The sequence below is a fragment of the Ornithorhynchus anatinus genome, chromosome 10 (genome assembly GCF_004115215.2).
Source record: "Ornithorhynchus anatinus isolate Pmale09 chromosome 10, mOrnAna1.pri.v4, whole genome shotgun sequence".
In the NCBI taxonomy this organism is placed as follows: Eukaryota; Metazoa; Chordata; class Mammalia; order Monotremata; family Ornithorhynchidae; genus Ornithorhynchus; species Ornithorhynchus anatinus.
This window is the reverse complement of record NC_041737.1, coordinates 34,434,494-34,448,545: the sequence shown is the minus strand read 5'-3', so window position 1 is coordinate 34,448,545 and position 14,052 is coordinate 34,434,494. Positions and strand designations below refer to the sequence as shown.

The 14,052-nt window shown below is 43.7% G+C and overlaps 1 protein-coding gene across 3 annotated transcripts in view; it reads right to left on the bottom strand.

Moving 5' to 3' along the window:
* IMMP2L (inner mitochondrial membrane peptidase subunit 2) overlaps nucleotides 1–14,052 on the bottom strand; it is a 912,519-nt gene that overhangs the window by 394,692 nt on the left and 503,775 nt on the right. The gene's annotated exons all lie outside the window — the stretch shown is intronic.

Below are 14,052 nucleotides of genomic sequence, written 5' to 3'. Positions count from 1 at the left end.
CCCCAGGCCACACTACATGTCAAATAGGTGACTGGCAAGAGCAGAGTTTACGAGTGGGTCAGCAGCAGCATCAACTCTGCCTCCTCTGGGTCATTAACACATGAATGCACCTGGTACCTCCAAACCTACTAGTAGACCCTTCACTGGAGAGGGGTGTCTTACAGCCCTCAGGGAGGGGGTGCCTAACAGTGCTCAGTGAATGCGAGGTGGGATTTTCTAGCCTTTTTTGTTTCCCCCATTCCTTTCTCAGAGCCATAATGCACTCCTTTTGATTTGATCACTAGACTTCAAATGAGACATCTATTCAGAACATGTTCAGACAAAATAAGTGGTTTCCTTAGTAATGGGAACTATGTGAGAGCTTCAGCCCAGCCCCGCCCACGGGGAGGGGCTTTTTTTCCAATTCGGAGCTCACGAGAAGCCCCTCATAAAGAGCTGGGAACAGCTGGTGGGCACCCCAGCCTGAATATTCATTGCAGTGCTTATAAAATGGAGGCCTGGGTGAGGGGAGGAGATGCCCGACAGAGAGGACAAGCTAGCTCTGTAATTAACAGGAATCCGGGAGTTTCGGCACTTAATAGAATTGTTTGGCTGTTTTCTATGCAGACATTTGAAAACATATTTGTCCTAGCTGGCAGTTGGAGCTATTCTGAGCATTCTTTGCATATCCGTGCCGCTTGGCTGCTCTGAAGATCTTGGTGTTTACTGCCTTCTTGGGATGCTGCTAATAAGACAGGGAGTGGGCAAGGGGAAGGGGTGTCACCTTTCTCCTTTCTAGTCCGCAAAATCCCAATCAAAACAATCACAAAGATATTTTAAGCACTCTACCTCAAGATGCTTTCTTGTTTCTGTGCTTCTGAGGCAACAATAAATGACTCAGGAAAAAAATAGTCCTGCAAGTTCTTTCATCTGGAATTGGAACTGCTGGGAACTCATTCAGACCCCATTGCCCTGGCAGCTCACCCTTGAGGCTCGGGTGAAGGGAAGGCAGAGAGACAGGGAATTGACACTGCGAGAGGCACTTTCTTCTGGAAATGATGAGTCTAAACCAATTCTTCCCAATGAAGAGGGAGCTTCGAGAGTGATTCCAGTGTGCTTTCTCTGAAAAGCTGGCCCTTCCCATCACAAACTTTCCCAGAGAGCAGTGCCAGTCAAGAGGCTGTTCTGCCTTCCTTGGAGATTCTTGGAGTCTGCTTGGGACAGGGCAGGAATCCCTGACATAATGAGTCAGCCTGCCCTAAACTGCCCAGAACGATGAGGACCTCTCTTCTCCTGGAAGGCAATCTAGGAAGGACATCTGTGGCCTTTCTTAATAGCATATCAGGGTGCCAAGTAAGTCTGAGTGCAGGATCTGGCCAGGATGAATGGGATGTTTTGAAAGGAGTTTTCCAGTAAAAAAAATAAATCTACTTTTGCCGCCAATCTACATAAGGCAAAGCGTACCTCCGGCCACAAGTTAAAGCTGGAAAGAATCTTATGGTGCAGATAAAGGTGACGCTTCTACAGTTGACATCTCTAGATCACTTGATCAAGTTCCAATCAAGTTACACTTGATTCACAGGTGCATCTTAACACTTTTTACTTCTTTTATTCTACTCTTCCCCTCCTCTTTTCCTTCCTTCTCTTTCTTCTTCTACTTCTGCTTTCTTTTTCTTGCTCCTCAATCGCCTCTTCCTGTTCCTCCATGTCTGCTCCCTTCCTCAGTGGTAGCTCTGGGGTCAGACCTGAAAGTTTCAATTGGCTCACAGTGGTGATGGGGGAGCCTGGCTTCAGAACGCCCAGATTGGGAATGATTAGGAAGGACAAGCGGGAATTGCTGAAGCTGCTGCTCTGGCTTGTTCTTTTACCTGGGTAATCGGACAAGGCTGTCCCAAGAGTATCTCCTGGTCCCACATGGTACTAGCTTTGGAGATCAAAAATCTAAACTGCAAATCCTTAGTAGTAGATTAGGGTAAACCAGGACCCCTGAGCAGCAGCTGCCAGTCAAAGAGGCACCTGAGCCAAGACTATGCCTAAGAGCAGATAGTACAAGCAACATAATGAAAAACAGGCCCTTAACCAAACAAGTTTCAGCTGTCTCTTGCTACCTAGCTAAAAGAAGCACTAGCTGCAAATCTCCCATTCATTTGGATGAAAACAAGACTACAAGTGTTTGAGCTGTGAAGTGAGTTTGTTCAGGGTGTTGATAAATTCTACACTGCAACATTTGTGTTTGTAGAATATACACTGAAAGCACGGTCTACTTCCCAAAGCCAGATCTAAGAGATTTGGAGGTTGGAAATGGGTTTTTTAATTGGTTTATGAAGTCATAAATCCACAGGAGGCCATACATTCCTTCATCTTGAGTCCTGCCTAGGGACTGGCATTCGGGGAAGGCCAAGTCAGGGAATTTGCATTCAACAATATTAACTGTGGTTTTGTTAAACACTTACTTTGTGTCAAGTACTGTGTTGGGGTAGATACAATACAATCAGTTCAGGCAAGCCCCAGTCCCATGTGTGGCTCACAGCCTAAAGAGAAGAAACAACAGGTATTCAATCCCTATTTCTACAGATGAAGAAAGTGGGCTTCTGGTTTGCCCAAGAGCATGCAGTAGGCAAGGAGTAAAGTTGAGTTTAGAACGCAGGTCTTCTGACTCCCAGGTCTGTGCTCTTTCCACCAGATCATGCTGCTCTCCCTGTCTCTTAGATTGTGTGTCCTACATGGGCCAGGGATAGTCTGAACAGACGATCTTAAACCTACCCTAATGCTTTGTATGATGTTTGACTCATAGTAATCACTTCAAAAAATACCATTATTATTGTTATTATTTTAATGGTGCTCTTGTCCTGTTGAGTGGAAAGAGTTTCTCAGATCAGGAGTGTATTCTGAAACCAGATTCCAGATTACTTCTTGTACCCTTTAGCAGGGATGTGCAGAATACGCTGAAAAGACTAGACCTACCCCACAGCCCTCTTTACCTTGTTAGTGATCAGGAAAGAATAAAATGAGTCCCTTCTATTCTGGTTGCAGCCAGCCATAGCAGTGTGGACACTAGTTGCAGGCTCCACATTTCTTCTGCAGTTGACTTACCGCAGCCTACTGATAATTTAAATTGCTCCTGAAAAGCCAGTGAAGAGAGCAAAGAGGTCTTGAGGTTGTTCCCTGTATTTCTCCTGAAGCTAACATATCACAAATATCATGTCTGCTGTGCCCCACTGTGGACTGAAGCCACATTGCAATTCTTGGAGTACAGAGTTAAAGATGTTGTTCAGTATTCAATTCAGTAAAATTTGGCTAGTATCTTGCCAGCAATGGAGAGCGGTGCAATGCCATAATAGTTTCCATGGTCAGCTCTACCTTTAGATGAGTGACAGTGGCAGCATCTTTGAGATGCTGGGACATTTTCTCAGTGTTCCACAAGCTTAGGAACAGCCTGTTGTAGATTGAAGCTGGCTCATCGTCAAATTTGTGAGCTTCGCCTTTCTGTTTGGCTCTGACTGAGGTGGTATCTTGATTAAGTGTTGGAGTGAAAACCATGTGTTCACACATTGGCAAGCTAGTTACTCCTCATTGGGCTTCATCATTAATGGTAAATGTGTCAAGGAAATCAAAGCAGCAATGTCTCTGTCTCTTTAGGATTGATTCTTTGTCTGTGATGAGGGTGGAGCTGTTTCTTCTCTTCTGTGGGCCTTTGGGTGGTGCATTTGGGTCCACTTATTCTCTGCAGAGATCATTAGAGGGCCTTGGCTTGCTCTTCAGCCTCGGCATCCAACCACTTGTCAAGTATGCTTCTTACCCTGCTCTGTTTTCCAAGGCGTAGACTTTGATAAGCATCTCTTTTGTCAGATTTGTGAGAATCTGTAAGGAGTTGGTGTTATCTTTCTTGTTTTGTTGCCAGGAGCAGTTTGACCTCAGAAACATTGTCATCAAACCAATCCTACCTTTTCCTTCCGGAAGGACCCAGAGTCTTTTAAAAGACTGCCTGGGAAAGAGTATCCCATAGAGATACCTAATTATCAAAGTAGATGGGGTGTCTTGCTCAAAAAGGACTGCTTTGATGTTGTCACAACATTTTTTGCATTCATCTTCATTTTGGAGTTGGAAATGTGGCCACCTGGTTTGCTGCACTGGGAGATGTTGCCTTTATCCTTTATTGTGAGTGAAAGTTTGGAACAAATCTGGTGATGACCACCAGTTCAACACCAGATGCAACACTAAACAGCATGCCTAAATCTTTTTCTAAGAGAACATGTCCCTTTTCCTTGGATTGCCCTTGGGTGCCATTTTTTTCCTCCATCTTATTCCTGTAGTTATCTGCTCAGCTATATCCATTTAGCTATTTCCAACAGTCAATCAATCAGTCATACTGATTGAGCTCTTACTGTGTGCAGAACACTGTACTAAGTGCTTGGGAGAGTACAATATAACAATAACGGGGTTTTTTATAATGGTATTTGTTAAGCACTTACTATGTGTCAAACACTGTTCTAAGCACTGGAGAAGGTACAAGTTAATTAGGTTGGAAACTGTCCTTGTCCCCCATGGTGCTCATAGTCTAAGAAGGAGGGAGAAACAGGTATCCCCATTTTAGACTTGAAGAAACTGAGGCACAGAGAAGATAAGTGACTTACCCAAGGTCTAAAAGCAAGCAATTGGCAGAGCCAGGATTAGTTAGACACCAGGTCCTTCTGACTACCAGGCCCATGCTCTCTCTATAAGGACACGTTGCTTCTCAGAATTGGTAGACACATTCCCTGCCCACAACATTTAGATGGGGAGACAAACATTAATATAAATAAATTACAGATGTAAACATGAGTGCTGAGGGCTGAGGAAGGAATGAATAAAGGGACAAAATTAGCATGGCACAGAAGGAAGTGGGAGAAGAGGAAATGAGGGCTTAGTCAGGGAAGGCCTCTTGGAGAAGATGTGCCTTCAGTAAGACTTTTAAGATGGGGAGAGTAATTGTCATATATGAAGAGGAAGGGCTTTCTTGGACAGGAAGCTGGAGAGTGACTGGCAGACAAGACCAAGTTACAGTGAGTAAGTTGGCATTAGAGGAGCAAAGCTGCAGGCAAGGTTGTAGTAGGAGAGCAGCGAGGTGAGGAGGGGGCAAGGTAATTGAGTGTTTTAAGCTGATGGTAAGGAGTTCCTGTTCAATGTGGAGGTGGATGGGCAACCCCTGGATGTTCTTGAGGAGTGGGGAAACATGGACTAAATATTTCTGTAGAAAAATGATCCAGGCAGCTGAGTGAAGTATGGACTGGAGTGGGAAGAAACAAGAGGAGGCCGGGAGGTTGGCAAGGAGGTTGATGTAATCATCAAGGCAGGATAGGATAAGTTCTTGAATTAACTTGGTAGCAGTTTGCAAGGAGAGGAAAGAATAGATTTTAGCAATGTTGTGGGAGTTGAATCAACAGGATTTAGTGATGGATTGAATATGTGGGTTGAATGACAAAAATGAATCAAGGTTAATGCCAACGTTACAGGCTTAGGAAACAGGAAGGATGGTGGTGCTGTCTACAGTGATGGGAAGATCAGGGGAGGACAGGGTTTGGAAGGGAAGATAAGGAGTTCTGTTTTGGACATCATAATAATACTAATACTTGTGGTATTTGTTAAGATTTTACTATGTGCCAAGCACTGTTCTAAGCACTGAGGTAAATACAAAGTATCTAGAATGTGGAGATGCACATAGTCAATCATATTTATTGAGCACTTACTGTGTGCAAAACATGTACTAAGCACATGGGAAAGTACAATATAACAGTATAACAGACATATTCCCTGTCCACAGTGAGTTTACAGTCTAGATGGGGAGGCAAACATTAATATAAATAAGTAAATTACAGATATGTACGTAAGTGTTATGAGGCTAGGAGAAGGGATGAATGAAGGGAGCAAGGCAGGGAAACTCAGAAGGGAGTTGTAGAAAAGGAGAAGAGGGCTTGCCTCCAGGTAGTTCTAACTGGTGCACTGATGCAGACAAAGAAAATCTAACTTGAGACTGAGTCCAGTTTTCAGAGCTCCGCCCAATGCAGGAGGTGTGGGGGACTTGGGACCCAGGGAAAACTAATCACTGTAGTGTCATTTGGATTTAAAGTCCTGCTCTGTCAAACACTGGGCCACCTGAGGCAGGTCTCTAACTCTCCATTTGGAGTCAGACATTTTTTATCTCTGTTTTTGCTGCTTCTTTAGTGATTGAGTTTGGTGCCACATAAGCAGAGCAAGAACCTGAAGCATTACTGAAGCCATGGCAAAAGGGATGAAATCAAAAACTTTTCAGGGATAATGTCCAGTTCTAATATTTCAACCTGCACATTTACCCAGCTGTTGTCTGCTGACTGCCTGAGGGAGTCTCACTGCCTCTCTGACACAGACCCAGACTCAGAGATGCAGTCCTCCCTCTGCCCACCATGTTCCTGTCATCGCTCCAGGGGATCACTGGACACTGCAGGTCCCGCATGCAGCTCTTCGGAGCTCCAGGGACAATACTGCTTGAGCCGGCTCCATCAATCAATAGTATTTACTGAGCATCTACTGTAGGCAGAAGACACAAAACTATGAGCCTAGGGAAGTTCAAGATTAAAAAGACACAACCCTTGCCTGCAAGCAGTTAACAGTTTAGCAAAGAGTTCATGCTGAAGACTTTATGGAGCCCTAAAGAGTTGGGGGTTGGGGGGTCAAGTTGGTGTGGCTCACCCTAACGCACTCTTCAATCCTGATAGGAGGGCCTCATTCATCCCTGTTTCTCATCATTGTCAGGTAGGGGAAAAAGAAGGCAGTTCCAGGAAAGTCATCATCACCATGCTCCTTCCTGCCTCCTCCCCTCTGGAAGGTGCTGAATGGAGTCTGAAGCCCACTCATATCAGCAGCTCCTTGGCCTCATTTAGGCCAGCTGGGAGGAACAGGGCAGGAAAACTGTGGGTAAGCACCAGAGTTCCACTTGGAATAATGCCGTTACCACAAGGATTTCTCAGTCCCTCGATTCTAGCTTTAACTGGGGAATACCACACTACTGGATAGTGAAAAAATGATTCTGATCTTCAGAAAGGAGGCTGGATTCAAAGTCAAGCATTCTAGGGCATCATTCTCTGAGATCAACCTCATTCATCTCTCAATCCAGGTTGTAGACAAGCAACCACTCATTAAAGGTCCTTCAGTCAGTCAATCAATCAATCAATCAATCAATCATATTCATTGAGTGTTTACTGTGTGCAGAGCACTGTACTAGGCATTTGGGAGAGTACAGATATAATAATATAACAGACATGTTCCCTGTCCACAACAAGCTTATAGTCTACAGAGGGAATTTACTGCTTTCTGAAATCTCTCCCAGATGTTTCCCAAGCCTGTAATTTTAAGCACTTGCCAGCCTTGTGCTTTCTAGAACAGATCTCCTCATACCTGGACTCAATGACCAAGTTCCTGCAGAGGTCTGTTTAGGGACAGATGGATGGTTAGGAGGCTCCATGGCCAGAAACTGTTGTGAAGTTGATGAAGAATTCAGAATTTAAAACCAGTTTAGGCAAAACCTATTTTAAAACTCCTTTTGTGATCCCCAACCAAAGGCAGCCTCAATCAATCAATCAGTCATGTTTACTGACTACTTACTATGTGCAGAACACTCTACTAAGTGCTTGGGAGAGCACAATATACCAGAATTAGCAGACATGCTCCCTGCCCACAACGAGCTTACAGTCTAGAGTGGTCAATCTCAACCTTCTGAGTGATTGATGCCCATGCAGATCAGTTTTCCCTTTGGGAATGGTTATTGAGGAGTAAGTATTTCCCAGTTCTAGAAAAGTCTAGGTTTTTCTCCCTAATACTAGAGGGGAAAGCCCTACCCGTACATCATGGGAGTAGACATAATCAACCCCATTTTTAGGCCGCAGTCCCACCTGCAGCTAGTAGGAAACTGGCTTGTTTTAATATTTTATATTAGAGACTTTGGCTAGGATAAACAGGAGCAGTACCCAACCTGCCTGAGCCTACTGTATTTTTTCCTATCAGGCAAGTCTGTTGCATCCCATCAAGGGGAAAAATTGCCTATAAATCTGCAATGGTAAACTAAGTTTCAATCCCTGGAGTTTAAACTACTCTTAGTTGTAAGGCCAACCTCCAAGGCATCACCTCAACGCAGCAGGGACTGACCTGAGGTCCCAGATTGGCAAGACCAGTCCAAGGCAAGATCCATAAATCCAACACAAAGGACTTTCCAATCTACGGAACGGAGACAATGGATTTAAACTGTACTCTCCCAAGTGCTTAGTATAGTGCTCTGCACACAGTAAGCACTCAATAAGTAGCACTGATTAATATGAAAAGGGATACAGGCACACATTCATGCTGAAGGGAGAATAAAAGCATGTGAACAGCAGACAAAGGAATGAAGAGTGAGTGACAATTGAAAGTTAACAACAGTTAGTCAATAATAGCCACAGTTCAGGGGGAACCAATCAACTCCATTTCAAGGGATTAAGTGGGATGAGGAAGGGTGAGACAGAGAACCTCAGTTTGATGCTCACTCTCCTTCAGGTAGGAGCCTCTGAGTTCCAGGGGTACCCTGAGGGGCAGAACGTGAAGGTTTCATGAGAGATGGACAAGTTCTGGGCTGTCAGCAGATGTCCTTCAACTGTGGGCTAATCCCATGGGAAATTCACTAAACAGTTCAATAGTCACTCTTAAATCATCAGCCATACATCAGTGATGAACCACTTGCATTTATTTAGCTTTCTCAGCACATCAGCTTGTCTCCCCAACTAATTACTAAACTTCTTCAGACAAGACCAGCAACTAAAATTTTCCCATAAACAGTCTTAACAACTTTGACAATCCAAGGGAATACTTTATCCAGGGCATCCAATTCCCTTTCCATTTCCTAGGAGAATGAATCAGACTGACTCACAATGGGAAGTACATTTTTGTCCAAACTATTTTCATTAGATTTTCACTTGGGGCAGATTCTAGACACTGAATTTAGTTAGAGAGCAGGATAGGAAGGAGAGGAGGGAAGGGGTAGTACTACCAACCCTTTCCTGTGCTGCAATTGTTCAAGGCCAAGTGTTTGTTCACACCAGGAAGAGTCAGATGTGCTTGAATCCATGAGGAGATGCAGGTAAATCCCACTAGTCCAGAGTCAGGGAACTGATGAAGTCTCTTGTAGGGGGTCCAAGAGCAATTAGAGCTGCAGGTCCCAATGTTGGCTGTGGATTCTGGCAGGTGGACAGAGTGGAGAGGAATGTGGTAGACTACCCCAGGATCAATCAATCAAACTATTTATTGAGAGGTTACAATTACTCTCCCCAGCTTCCAAGGCTTACTGAAGGCACACCTCCTCCAAGAGGCCTTCCCAGACTAAACTCCATTTTTCCTCATCTCCCACACCCTTCTGCATTGCCCTGACTTGCTCCCTTTGCTTCCTCCCCACCCCCCCAGCACTTATGTATGTATCAGTAATTTTATTTATTTGTATTGATATCTGTTTCCCCTTCTCTAGATTGTAACTCATGATGGGTAGGGAATATTACTGTTTATTGTTGTATTGTAAGTTCCCAAGAGCTTACTAACAGTAAATGCTCAATAAATGTGATTGAATGAACGAATGAATACTAGTGCAGAGCACTGCACTAATTGCTTGGGAGAGTACAATATAAGAGAGTTGGTAGACACATTCTCTACTTAAAAGGAGCTTATAGTCTAGAAGGGGAGACAGTCATTAAAATAAATTATGGATAAGTACATAAGTAAAGTGGGGCTGAGAGGGGGTGACAAAAAGCATACAAATACAAGCGCAAGTGTGATGCAGAAAGGAGTGGGAGTAGGGAAAATGAGGGCTTAGTTGACGAAAGTCTCTGAGAGGAGATATATGGGAATATATCTCCCCAGAAGTGAAAGGATCTCTAGAAATTTGGATTCTCCTGACTGTATCCTACCATCTCCACACCCATCTTATTGCTCCTCCTTTCATCAATCAGTCAATCTGTATTGAGCACTTATTCTGGGCAGAGCACTATACTTAGCACATGAGAGAGTATGGTAGACATGATCCCTGCTCTCAAGGAGATTACAATATAGTCAGGGAGAGAGACAAAAAAATCAATTACAGATGGGGGAAGCACATAATTTAAAGATATCAATTAATTAATCAGTCAGTGGTGTTTACTGAGCACTTACTGTGTGCAGAGCATTGTATTAAGCACTTGGGAGAGTACAACAGAGTTGGTAGACATAGTCCCTGAACAAAAGGAGCTTGCATAATGGAGCTTTGGGGTGTCAGGGAGGGGGAAGGGATGAACATCTAAGTGCAATTTCTCCCACTACTCAATCCTGCCCATTTTTCCTGAATCTGCTCCTTTCTCTACACCTTTCAAGTTCTTATCAACCCTTTGCTGGAAGCCTGCCCATCTACCTCTTCATCAGATAGAAACTCCTTACCATCAGCTTTAAAGCACTCAATCATTGGGCCCTCTCCTACCTCACCTCAGTCCTACATCCTACATCCCAGTCGGCACACTCTGCTTCTCTAATGCCAATTTAGAGCAGTTTAGTAGAGACAGAACTATACCTCGATCTCCCTTATCTTGCCACCGACCTCTCATCCACATCCTACCTCTTACCTGGAATGCCCTCTCTTTTCATATCCAACAGACAGTTATCTCCCCACTTTCAAAGACTTATTGAAGGCACATCTCCTCCAAGAGGCCTTCCCTGACTAAGCCCTCATTTCCTCTTTTCCCACTTCCTTCTGTGTCACCCTAACTTGCTCCCTTTATTCACCCACACCCCCTGCCCACCAGACCAACAGCACTTATGTACAGATCTGTAACTTATTTACATTAATGACTGCCTCCCTTTCTAAACTGCAAGCTTGCTGTGGGCAGGGAATGCGTCTGTTATATTGTTTGTACTCTCCCAAGCGCTTAGAACACTGCCTTGCACACAGTAAGTACTCAATAAATATGATTGCTTAATTGAGTGATTGATTATTGGTCTCCCTTCCTCAGACTCTCTGCCTTTCAGTCTTATTCTTCCTACTGATGCCTGGATCATCTTCCTAAAATGTTATTCTATAACTCTACAGTGCTCTCCCATGCACTTAGTGTAGTAGTAATAATAATAATGTTGGTATTTGTTAAATGCTTACTTTGTGCAGAGCACTGTTCTAAGCGCTGGGGTAGATAAAGGGTAATCAGGTTGTCCCACGTGAGGCTCACAGTTAATCCCCATTTTACAGATGAGGTAACTGAGGCACAGAGAAATTGTGACTTGCCCACAGTCACACAGCTGACAAGTGGCAGAGCTGGGATTCAAACCCATGACCTCTGACTAGAAAGTCCTTAATAAATACTCTTGATTGATTGATTGACTCAAAGTTTGCATTACTCGCCTCCTGAGAAAATTCCTTCACTGAGGACCCATCTCCCCACATGAAGCAGAAACTCCGGTCTCTGACTTCAGGGCTCTCTACCAGCTCTCACAGTCTTACTTTCCTCCTCTCTCCTCCCACAAAACACCAGCTCACACTCTTTACTCCTCCAAAGCTAACCTCCTAATTTTATCTTGTTTCTGACCCTTCACCTTTAACCCATTCTGTACTCCCTCCCCACTTTGTGGAACTCCCACCCCCTTGAAAACTGTCATACCATAAACCGTTCAATCACAAAAACCTCCTAAACAACCCTTCTCTTCCAATAGGCATTCCTCAATTAATCACCACCTCCCTTATCGTCATTCCATTAGTAACCATTAGCAAGCGTGGCAATATTTGTTCCCCTTATTTATTCACATTTTGCTTACTTTTGTTGCTGCTGGATGTATCTATGCTTTCCCTTTTACTCCTACTGAATGTGTACTATATCTATCTCCCCCCATCGTCTGCTTATTTCCCCCTCTAGATTGTAAACTCCTTGAGGGTAGGGAACATATCTTCTACTTTAATTCCATACTTGCAAGCACCCAAGGTAGGCAGTCAATTAACACTGATGATCATAGCGTTTATTCTGTATCTACCTCAGCACAGAGAAAGTTTCTGGCACATAGTAATCACTCAACAAATACCACAATCAATGATGATAATATAATGATGACGATGCTGATGATGAGAAATTCTTCTTGTCAACGATTGGCCTACTTTGGCTTGGATTTTTATTATTATTAGTAGTAATAATAATTGTGGTATTTGTTAAGCATTTCTTTTGTGCCGAGCATTGTACTAAGGGCTAATGTGGATATAGGATAATTAGATCAGACCCAGTGTCTGTCCTACACAGGGGTCATAGTCTAAATAGGAAAACAACTAATGAATCCCCACTTTATAGATGCAGAAAGTGAGGCACAGAGAAATTAAATGACTTGCCTCAAGTCACACAGCAGGCAAGGAGTGGAGCCAGGATTAGAACCAAGGGGCTCTGAGCCCCCAGTCCGTGCTCTTCCCAGTAGGTCAGACTGTTTCTATGTTGATGCTGCAGGCAGGTTGATTTTTATTTTTGCAAATGTCAATGATTTACTTTAGGACATTTGATTTTAGATGCTTTAGTGTGTCCTCAAACAAGACAGGTGCCAAGTTTTACACTCCAAAAGAAAGGTGGAACAGAGCTGGCCTGGCAATTCCCCCAAAACTGCTGCTACCCCGGCCCCCCAGCAAATCAATCGATCCATGGTATTTCTTTCACACTTACTGTGGTTACAGCACTGTAATAATAATCATGATGGCATTTGTTAAGCGCTTACTATGTGCCAAGCACTGTTCTAAGCGCTGATAGATCCAAGGTAATCAGGTTGCCCCAGGTGGGGCTCACAGTCTTAATCCCTATCCCAGATGAGGTAACTGAGGCACAGAGAAGTTAAGTGACTTGTCCAAGGCCACACAGCTGATAAGTGGCAGAGGTGGGATTAGAACCCATGGCCTCTGAGTCCCAAGTCCAGGCTTTCCACTGAGCCACGCTGTTCACTGTACTAAGTGCTTACGAGAGTATCAATCAATCAATCAATCAATCAATCAATCAATTGTATTTATTGAGTGCTTACTGTGTGCAGACCACTGCACTAAATGCTTGGAAGACTCCAACACAACAATATAACAGATATATTCCCTGCCCACAATGAGCTTACAGTGTAGAGGACAACACAATAGAGTTGGTAGACCTAATGCCTAACCACAAGGATCTCAAGGTCTAGATGGGGAGACAGACATTAAAATTATTTACAGAAAGGGTACATGGCAGAGTAAAAGGATATGTACATAAGTGTTGTGGGAACTGGGGGTAGGGTGGATATGAAGTGCTTAAATCAATCAATTGAACAGTGGTACACATTGAGCGCTTACTGTGTGCAGTGCACTTGGGAGCCCTTGGGGGAGTACAATACAAGAGAATTAGTGGACTCGTTCTCTGTCCGTGACCAGCTTACAGTTTATGGGGGAGACAGACGTTAAAGTAAATTACAGGTAGGGGGAAATGGGAGGGTAAAAGGATATGTCCTTCAGTGTTGTGGCACTGAGGGTGGGGTAGCTATCAAGTCTTTAAAGAGTATAAAATCAAGTGCATAGTTGACACATAAGAGAGGGGAAATGAGGGGCCTAGGCAGGGAAGCTCTTGGAGGAGATGGGATTTTAGGAAGAGTTAGAACATGGGGAGAAGAACGGCCCAATTTATATGAAGGGGGAGGGAGTCCCAGGCCAGACAAGATCCCATTCATGTTTTTCATAAGTTTATCCTTATGCTTGAGCTGAGCCTTTGTTCTCAGGCTGTGGAAGGGAAGTAAGTTCAGGCAACAGAAGTTCTGCAGTGGTCCTAATTATTTATTTATATTAATATCTGTTTCCCCTTAATGAACTTACAGTATAGAGGGGGGAAACAGATATTAATATAAATAAATAAATAAATAAATAAATAAATAAATAAATAAATAAATAATAAGGACCTCCACAGAACCTCCCTTGCCTGAACAGCTCTCGCTTCCCTCCCACAGCTTGAGAACAAGGTCTCGGCTCAAGCACAAGGATAAACTTGTCAACATGAAAAACACGAATGGGATCTTGTAGATTAAGTTTTTAATAAAAAAATGCCC